Source organism: Sapajus apella, unplaced genomic scaffold (assembly GCF_009761245.1).
Source record: "Sapajus apella isolate SASKATOON/1434 unplaced genomic scaffold, GSC_monkey_1.0 scaffold1, whole genome shotgun sequence".
Taxonomy (NCBI): domain Eukaryota; kingdom Metazoa; phylum Chordata; class Mammalia; order Primates; family Cebidae; genus Sapajus; species Sapajus apella.
The window spans coordinates 46,580,750-46,591,555 of record NW_022436941.1 but is presented as its reverse complement, the minus strand read 5'-3'; the positions used below and the strand labels follow the sequence as shown (position 1 = coordinate 46,591,555).

Sequence of the window (10,806 nt, the reverse complement as noted above, 5' to 3'; positions counted from 1 at the left end):
CCAACTCGTGGAACCATCAGAGATAATAATTGCTGTTTTCAGCCACTAAGTTTTTGGATGGTTTGTTATATAGCAATAGATGACTGACTATAAATAACTGTTATAGCAATAGATAAGTGTAACTGCTATAAACCCGAGCCACTGCATAATGTAAAGATTTTTGGACCATTACTTGGAAGTAGTTTGGGCTACTAATGGAGTGTCTCACAGAAGTCAACATAGCAGCCTTACTTTTTTCTCAATTTAATGTTTGTTTCTCTTAAGTTTCAAAATAATAATTAAAAAAGACTACTTGAGAGAGCTTTTAAAAGCTCAGTCTTCTTTCAATGTGTTTGCTTCCCAGGGGGAAAAAGAGACAAAATTATTACTGCATAAAAGTCATGCTTCCCCTCCAAAGAAAAGGAAAGTTGGTTTGAAACATGGATTTAAAAAGTTAAGTGCCAGCATACCAGGATGATATTTTATAGCAATACATAGATTGCAATTGGTAGCATGTATTACTAAGTTGGTATAGTTGGCATGTAGCCATTGTGGTATCCAATGAGAACGAACTGTCAAGGCCTCATCTTATACTTATCTCACCCATTCCCCATTCAGTCCAATGACTTCTTTTAAGTATCTCTAAATTTATATTACTGCTTTCCTACAATGGCTCTGGGATAACTTTGCTCTGTAAGATCAATCATTTGATTTCAGAGGAAAGCATCTTAAAGGTTTAGTAATCTTGGAAGGAGGCAAGATTGAATCCTCAAATGACTTTAAAAGAATATAAAGTCTGAATGCAAGGAGCTTAATCGGAAATCTCAATTTCTATGTCTTCTTCTCCATCGACTATTCCAACGTCCAGTGTCGGAAAGCTATTCTCAGTTCTACCACAGAACTGACATGTAGGCACGCTGCATGCACAGTCTTTCCCAAACTTCCATAGAATCTTTCCTATCCTGTGTTCCATCATTCTTGCAGAGATTCTACTAACAAACTGACTGTTCCATTTGAAGAAAAACTTACGTTGACTCTCCTGGCCAAGTCACGTTGATTTTATGTCTGCATGTCTTTGGATTCTGTACCTCTCTTCTCTTTCACTCTCATTGCCAACATTCAGGCATCACTGCCTCTTGCAGGGACTATAATAATGAACTTTTAGCTGCATTTTCCCTATCTTCAGCCTTTCCTCAGCAATATATTTTACTCACAGCTGCTAGATCCATTTTTCTGAAATGTAGCTCAGATAGTTCATTTCCTCCAAAATTTTTTAATCCTTTGGCCTAAAAAAAATATGGTCCAGTGTGGATATCCTGGGAGTTCACTCCCTCCAGGCTGTGCCCAACAGACATAGGGGAGCACAGGGCCCTGCCCCTTGAGGTACAATCCCTTTCCACAACGTGGGAGATGCTGCTGAGTCTGTGTCTGTGTATTCCTACAGCTTCTCAGAGTTCTGTGGACAATGACTAGGGAGACAAACCAGGCAGGAAACATGTCTAATATGTGAAAATTTTAAGACCAAGTAAGATCTTTAAAAATGTAATATTAAAAAAAACCAAAAACAAAAACTGGGGATCTGGGCAAGATGCCCGAATAGGAACAGCTCTGGTCAGCAGCTCCCAGCGAGATTAACACAGAAGGCAGGTGATTTCTGCATTTCCAACTGAGGTACCCAGCTCATCTCATTGGGACTGGTTAGATGGTGGTTGCAGCTCATGGAGGGCGGGCAGAAGCAGGGTGGGGTGGCAACTTACCCGGGAAGTGCAAGTGGTTGGGGAACTCCTTCCCCTAGGTAAGGGAAGCCATGAAGGACTGTGCCTTAAGGGACGGTGCATTCCAGTCCAGATACTACGCATTTCCCACGGTCTTTGCATCCTGTAGACCAGGAGATTTCCTCGGGTGCCTACACCATCAGGGCCCTAGGTTTCAAGCACAAAACTAGGCAACCATTTGGGCAGACACCAAGCTAGCTGCAGGAGTTTTCTTTCATATCCCAATAATACTTGGAACACCAGTGAGACAGAACTGTTCACTCCCCTGGAAACGGGGCTAAAGCCAGGGAGCCAAATGGTCTAGTTCAGAGGATTCCACCCCCATGGAGTCCAGCAAGCTAAGATCCACTGGCTTGAAATTCTTGCTGCCAGCACAGTAGTCTGAAGTTGACCTCGGACGCTTGAGTTTGGTGAAGGGAGGGGCTTCCACCATTACTGAGGCTTGAGTAGGCAAATTTCCCCTCATAGTGTAAACAAAGCCATTGGAAGTTTGAAATGGATGGAGCCCACCACAGCTCAGCAAAGCCGCTATAGCCAGACTGCCTCTCTTGATTCCTCCTCTTTGGGCAGGGCATCTCCAAAAGAAAGGCAGCAGCCCCAGTCAGGAGCTTATAGATAACACCCATCTCCCTGGGACAGAGCACCTGGGGGAAGGGGCGGCTGTGGGTACAGCTTCAGCAGACTTAAACGTTCCTGCCTGCTGGCTCTAAAGAGAGCAGCAGAGCTCAGCGCTGTGCTTGAGCTCTGCTAAGGGACAGACTGCCTCCTCGAGTGGGTCCCTGAACCCCATGCCTCCTGACTGGCAGATAACCCCCAGCTGAGGTCGACAGATACCTCATACAGGAGAGCTCTGGCTGGCATCTGGCAGGTTCCCCTCTGGGACGAAGCTTCCAGAGGAAAGAACAGACAGCAATCTTTGTTGTTCTGCAGCCTCTGCTGGTGATACCCAGGCAAACAGAGTCTGGAGTGGATCTCCAGTAAACTCCAGCAGACCTGCAGCAGAGAGGCCTGACTGAAAGAAAACTAACAAACAGAAAGAAATAGCATCAACATCAGCAAAAAGAATGTCCACACAAAAACCTTATCCAAAGGTCACCAGTATCAAAGACCAAAGGTAGATAAATCCACGAAGATGAGGAAAAACCAGTGAAAAAAATGCTGAAAATTCCAAAAAGCAGAATTCCTGGTACCAAAACAAAGATATAGACCAATGGAACAGAACAGAGGCCTCAGAAAGAACACCACACATCTACAACCATCTGATCTTTGACAAACCTGACAAAAACAAGCAATGGGGAAAGGATTCCCTATTTAATAAATGGTGTTGGGAAAACTGGCTAGCCATATGTAGAAAACTGAAACTGGACCCTTTCATTATACCTTACACAAAAATTGACTCTGGATGGATTAAAGACTTAAACGTAAAACCTAAAACCATAAAAACCCTAGGAGAAAACCTAAGCAATATCATTCAAGACATAGGCATGGGCAAAGACTTCATGACTAACACACCAAAAGCAATGGCAACAAAAGCCAAAATAGACAAATGGGATGTAATTAAACTAAAGAGCTTCTGCACAGCCAAAGAAACTATCATTAGAGTGAAAGGCAACCTACATAATGGGAGAAAATTTTTGCAATCTATCCATTTGACAAAGGGCCAATATCCAGAATTTACAAGGAGCTTAAACAAATTTATAAGAAAAAACCAAACAACTCCATCCAAAAGTGGGCAAAGGATATGAACAGACACTTCTCAAAAGAGGACATTTATATGGCCAACAAGCATATGAAAAAGAAAGCTCATCATCACTGGTCATTGGACAAATGCACATCAAAACCACAATGAGATACCATCTCATCCCAGTTAGAATGGTGATTATTAAAAAGTCAGGAATCAACAGATGCTGGAGAGGATGTAGAGAAAAAAGAATGCTTTTATACTTTGATGAGAGTGTAAATTAGTTCAACCATTGTGGGTCACAGTGTGGTGATTCCTCAAGGATGTAGAACCAGAAATACCATATGAAACAGCAATTCCATTACTGGGTATATACCCAAAGGATTATAAATCATTCTACTATAAAGACACACACACACACACACGTATGTTTATTGCAGCATTATTCACAATAGCAAAGACTTGGAACCAACCCAAATACCCATCAATGATAGACTGGATAAAGAAAATGTGGCACATATATACTATGCAGCTATAAAAAAGGATGAGTTCATGTTCTTTGCAGGGACATGGATGAAGCTGGAAGCCATCATTCTCTGCAAAGTAACAAAAGGACAGAAAACCAAATACTGCATGTTCTTACTCATAAATGGGAGCTGAACAATGAGAACACATAGACACACAGAGGGGAACATCACACACTGGGGCCTACTGGAGGGTGTGGGGCTAGGGAAGGGATAGCATTAGGAGAAATGCCTAATGTAGATGACGGGTTGATGGTTACAGCAAACCACTATGGCACGTGTATACCTATTTAATATGCATGTTCCGCACACATACCCTAGAACTTATATAGAGAGAAAACAAAACAAAAAAACCATGACGAACTCCTTAGCCTGTTCCCTGTCATCTCATTCACACTTACAACTTTTATTTTCTTCCTCCTCCATTCACACCAATGATGTGTCTGTCAACCTCCTCTTTTGCTATTACAAATGTTTATGTTACATGTCCTGTACTTTCAAGCCCTTGCTCATGCTGAAACTCTAGTTGCAATATTCTTCTTCCCTTCTATGAATCTTCAAATCCTACCCATCTTTCAAGGTGTAGTTTAATGGATTCTCCTTCTCAATCCCTGAATGTCTTACTGGATCTGATGATTAGATGGAATCACAACTTCTCCTAAATTTCCCTATCACTTAGATTAATAGCTCCCTTGCAATCTTCATCCCTTTCTCTTTGAAGTATTATATAACAGCATGAATGGGGATGTTATTAATTCAACGTTACTCATTCTTGGTCATACTTAGATTTTAACCATTGTCATAGAGACACTAACATGGAGAATGCAGTGATAAGAGAAAGAAGGGTTTTTGTTGTTGTTGTTGTTTTGGTATGGGTCAAAAATACTACAATGTCTGCCACATACATGGCTTTCCTGTCTTCATGTTACTGTCTTTTTAAAAAGGACAAGTGTCCAGGCGTGGTGGCTCACGCATGTAATCCCAGCACTTTGGGAGGCTGTGGTGGGTGGATTGCCTGATGTCAGGAGTTTGAGACCAGCCTGGCCAACATGGTGAAACATTGTCTTTACTAAAAATACAAAAATTAGCCAGGCGTGGTAGTGGGCATCTGTGATCTCAGCTACTGAAGCAGTAGAATCGCTTGAGCCTGGGAGGCAGAGGTTGCAGTGAGCCAAGATCGCGCCACTGTACTCCAGCCTGGGCGACAGAGCGATATTCCAACTCAAAAAAAAAAAAAAGCAAGGGACAAATTTAGCTAGACCTTCTTGTTGTACTGAGAAAAGTAATAATCCATCTCTCTCTATCATCAGGTTTATTTAGTGTTTACTTATCTTCCCATCTGTTCTCTTCTCAATTTTTTTTTAAATGGGATAGCTTCATCTCATCAGACTTAATAATTACTAGTTTCCTCTTCCCTTTGGGTTTTGACCCTTTCTATATCTCTCCCCTTTACAAACACTTGGGAATTCCATACAGTATCTGGCTCTCTTGACCCATCCTGTAACAACAACTTGCCTTCTTTAAATTTTTTGTTTAAACATTCTTTCTTATGTAAGTCATTTTATGACATAAATAGCCAAATAATCTTACAAACCGCAAACTGAATAAAAATCTCACCTCATATATGATACCAAGCCTTTATATTTTAAAAATATTTTGCCCCAATACAATTTGTTACTTCTTATATAATTTTCTTGTTTAATTTGTGTTTGTATGATGCCCTCATAATGGATTCAAACAATTAACCACCAAATAAACCACCAAAGTGAAAGTTTAATTCTTTTTTTTTTTTTTTTTTTGAGACGGAGTTTTGCTTTTGTTACCCAGGCTGGAGTGCAATGGCACGATCTCGGCTCACCACAACCTCCGCCTCCTGGGTTCAGGCAATTCTCCTGCTTCAGCCTCCTTAGTAGCTGGGATTACAGGCACGTGCCACCATGCCCAGCTAATTTTTTGGATTTTTTTAGTACAGACGGGGTTTCACCATGTTGACCAGGATGGTCTCGATCTCTTGACCTCGTGATCCACCCGCCTAGGCCTCCCAAAGTGCTGGGATTACAGGCGTGAGCCACCGCGCCTGGCCGAAAGTTTAATTCTTAATGAAAAAACATTTTAACAAAAGTAATGCAGGGAATTAATTTATAAATCACATTGCTTCTTACCACTTCAGCATACCACATCTTCCCTGATGGTACTAGCACAATGTTGTGTTTTATGCTATTAACATGTAAAAAAATAAAACTTTTTATTGAAATGAAACCCCCTACTAAGCCGGTAGAATGAAACATATTTTAATAGAGATATTTTAATTATTCTTAATTAAAACCTCGCAGAGATCTTGTATTTGTGCTCTATGGAAAGTTCATATCCATGTATTTAAAGAAGCAGTTTGCTTTAGGGTTTAACCATTTTAAAAAGCTCTAACACTAGAATCTTATATAACTTGAAAAATAAAGTCTCAGACATATATTGTTTTATAAAAAATTGCAATACAGTCCTCAGAATAACCCTTGGAAGAATATTTTGATAAGAATGATTTTCAGAATTCAGAGCCTGGGTTAAAGGGCTCAGGGAGGTTGAAGAAGGCACCTGTAAAAGTAAAAAACCTTATATAATTGATCTCAAGACGGAGCCTGAAGTTTTTTGTTTCGAATTCTCTGTTGACTATCCTTGAATAGTAATTTTGCTTCCAGTTATTTCCAAGTTGGCATCCCCAATGCATTGCGTTTATTAATTAAGTCAACAAATATTTGCTCACGTGCCTGTCTACTTTGTGCCAGGCACTGGTCCAGGTGCTAGGGATGTACCAGTGAGCAATACTGACAAAGCTTACATTCTGGTGTGGAGTAAGTGAGGCCAGCAACGATCATAAATACATCAAATAACTAAAATATATAGAGGGCTAGATTGTCATAAATGCCATACAAAAATAAAACAGAACAGAGAAGGGACAGAAATGCAGTTTTAAATGAGGCAATCAGGATAGGAAACACTGAGAAGGTAATATTTGAATAAAGATCTGAAGGAATAAGGGGTGAGCCTGTGGGTATCTGAAGGTGGTTCATTCTAGGCAGAAGTCAATGCAAAGAAGTTGATATAATTCATTGCATGCCAGCCTCTGCTAATACCAGGAAAGTAACTTAATTGAAGCAAAAATTCTACAGATGAATAATATTTGTGATATTTGTTTTATTACATTTTATTTAACATTCATCCAATACATATTTACTGAGTACAAACTATGTGCTAGGCATTGAAACAATAATGATGGTAAGACAGACACACATTTTGTCCTCATGAGGCTTACAGTTTAATGGAGGTAGGAGAGGCAAGTAAATAGATACTGCACATTAACATACACTATGGTGGGGATGGTGCAGGGTGCCACGGAGGCAGAGAATAGAAGCTCTCCCTGGTTACAGGAGATAAAATTTTAGAGATGAAACTACTTGAAATTAAAACCAAGTAATAAATGCTGTACAACATCCTCACAGCATCCTGTGAGGTAAGCTCTATTCTTATCAGTTTACAGGTGAAGGAATGGAAGTAGAGACAGGGTGGCACTTGGCAAAAGTTACAGAGATAGAATAGTGGCACAGAAAGGAAACACATTCAGGTAGTACAGCTCCAGAGCCCGTGCTTTTAACCACTATCTTACCCACATTCTCTGAGCAGCATGCATGTGTGATAATTTGTTAGCGAATAAAGAATTCTAGGTATTTTCCAGCTGTATATAGGCAAGGCTTGGTACAGACTATCTGAATAGTTTGGTTCTCAAAAAAGTTTTTATCATCATGACCTAAAATGTGGAAAGACTGTTTTTATCTAAAAGTTAAAATCAAATCACCTTATTCATACTGTGATGTAAACTTTTGACACTGGTATTCACTCACCATTAATATAAAAATAATATACTCGAAGCAGCTCTTTGGAATTCCCTCTTCCCTCTGTTGTTTGACATTCTCGATAAGTGGAGAACTATCTCCCTGTTAATTTGACTGCTGTCTATTGACTGCAATGGATTTTGTCAAATGTCCAGAGTACACAAATACATTTAAAAATATGTCCTCCCTTAGAGCTTCAGGCCTGTTTTCAGGCACTACCTTCACAGTTAGACAACAGACTGGTTTCTGCTGAGACTGCTAGTAAAAACAACAGGGATGATCTGGACCAAGTTTCAAGTTATGTGACTTCTAAGCTACTGAAAGGTTGTCAGATGATAACCATCCTACGGAGAAATGGCACTAGTATGAAAATGACACTAGCTGAAAAAATCTAGATGAGATCAGAACAGAGGCCCAGAGGCCCATATGGCTGTAGAAGTGGGATATGGAGCCTTGCAGAACTACGTATTTGCTCTGCGAGATTTCTAAGAGCTGATGATTTCCCATTTTCACCATGCCCAGCTCCTTGACTAGTTAGACATCTGGAGATTCTAACTGGGATGCACAAATTCTATCTGTTGAGGAAATAACATTTTTTTACAATAGTAAGTGACACAAATTCCAGGTGAAATTCTTAGACATAAACAAAAGGAAGAATAACTGTATGTAAAACTATGGAAACGGCATGCTAGGAAATTAGAATCCTATCATTTTTTAAGACCATGGATACTTTTCTAATACAATTCTCTGCAGAAAGCCATTGAATAATTTAGCAAAAATTGTATGAATATTTACATAATTTACATGCACATATCTTTACTGTATAACTTCGTTATTTTCAGGTGTGATGTCCCTAACATTAGATAACATTGAAGCTTCCTGTCTCAAAATCATCCCGAAGGCTGAATACATCAAAACAGAATATCCTAACAGCTTAACTGATGGGGAGACATAAAATATTAGAGAAAAGTTAGATTCAGGTATACATTTCAAAGAGAAAAGGAAGAAAAATGATTTTATCAATTGAATTTAGGGTAATGCTAGTTATAATGATAAAAGTAGTCAGAAGAGGATAAAGGAATTTCGAAAAAAACGGTGATCAAAGACTAATGCTAAATTGAAATAGAATGCCAGTGCTATTATCTGAGTGTTACTGCCTACTGCAGCAGAAGGAATCATAATCAACTTTCTATTTATAAAGAGTCCAACTTATCATGAAAGGAAAATACTGACCAGGCTTATAGAGATGGCAACAAAATGCAACAGTTGTGATTACTCATTTTTGTTTTTATCTTAATCCCCATTCCCTTCAAAGCAGATAAACATTTCCATATTATGTAAATAACATTCAAATTTTAAAATTCAGTAAATAAAAAAATATATAACAAAATATGTAACGGATACTCCCAAGTACTATTATCCTGGATAGAACTTATATTGAGATATTAAAAAAACTCTCTCTCTAAAACACTAGATTGCCTCTGAGAGGTAAAGAATTCATAAATTTACAATGGTAACCAAATGAAAACAGAATAAACTTTCCAGATGAAAATATGGCTCTCCTAACCAAATGCTGAAAAACAAGAGCAATGTAACATGCACAAGATTCATATTGTGGGGAATGTGTTTGTATCTAATCTAATGCTTGCATACATTATTCCTATGCTTTGAGAACAGAATAACAATTGTAATTTTGCTCTGAATCAAAATAACAGAATCTGTCATTTGACAGGCTGTAGTGTTTGCGCTTTCATTATTGTTCATAGAATAATTGTATGCTGCTTTTTACTATTATTTTGTAGTAGTTTCTCTCTTTTAAAATGCTATTCAGATGAGCTTCAGCATGAATCGCAGTCAAAATGAGTCACTATGTTTTAGCAGACAGTTTTAATATGCCCATACATATACTTATACATATCTGTTTTGATAAAGTGTGATTCTTATATGCATAGTATGTTATTTCACCAGAATTTGCATTGTTATAATAGGTTATTGATGGATTTTTCAGTTTAAGGGACTAAGGTAGTATTCAGTAATGAATGAGTGCTACCAGTTTATTGCAAGTGCCCAGGGTTCACTCACCTCAAGCAATTTAGTCAATAACCAATTTTTATACTTCTATCTCCTTCAAAATTCCAAACCAATAATCCCTTTTTTTTTTTAATTATTTCAGTATCAGACTAACATTTCCCATGGAAATCAATATGGGTGCGATCCATTAGCCAAAAATCCAAAGCGCTGCAATGCAAACATATTAAAAATATTGATCTTGCAAAGCTACTGATGTTTTGATTGACTTTAATGTTTGTAAGCAGCAATAACAGAATTTCAATGACTGAAACAAACTTTTGATTAAAATTATAGATCTTTGGGGGGGAATTCGCTATTTTACTGGCTTAAAGCGTATCACATGTCTTACTTGCCTGCCGTAAATGAGTACAGTGGGATATACTTATCCAATTCTTTATTTGTAAATATGTAGTCCATCACAGCTTACACATCTTTAATCTACTTTGAACTGCCCTGACATTTCAATTCAACTTCTCATTATAGCACATGGTGAGGTGACGTTTTCAGACTAACAGTGACAGGAATTGAGAGCTTTGATCCTTCTTTTACTATTATGCAACCTTTGGGAAGGCATTTTATTCTCAGTTTAAATTCTCCAAATGTAAAAATGGAATTAACTTTGGGAATCAATGAACATTCTTATTACATTTTGATATCAGTTGACAACAAAGCCATAACTTAAAACTACAAAAGATTATCTGACCCAAAGATATGCCCCTTAAAGGAAGCACAGAATTTCACAGCCATTTAGTGATCACTAAGCAATGCTCTCATTTTATGTATGAAGAGATTGAGGTCCCAAAAGGTACAGACAACCCAAGGACCTCCTCACTGAGGCCTCTCCTGATCCCTCTATATAAAACATAGCACTGGGCTCCATCAGGTATTCTCTC

The 10,806-nt window shown here is 38.5% G+C and overlaps 1 protein-coding gene and 1 non-coding gene across 5 annotated transcripts in view; one reads left to right on the top strand and one right to left on the bottom strand.

The window, feature by feature from the left end:
- Positions 1 to 10,806, bottom strand: part of FAM172A (family with sequence similarity 172 member A) — a 490,654-nt gene that overhangs the window by 83,841 nt on the left and 396,007 nt on the right. The window lies entirely within an intron of this gene.
- Positions 1,282 to 1,478, top strand: LOC116554327. The gene has a single exon (XR_004270170.1). It is a non-coding gene; the product is annotated as a small nucleolar RNA SNORA73 family (small nucleolar RNA).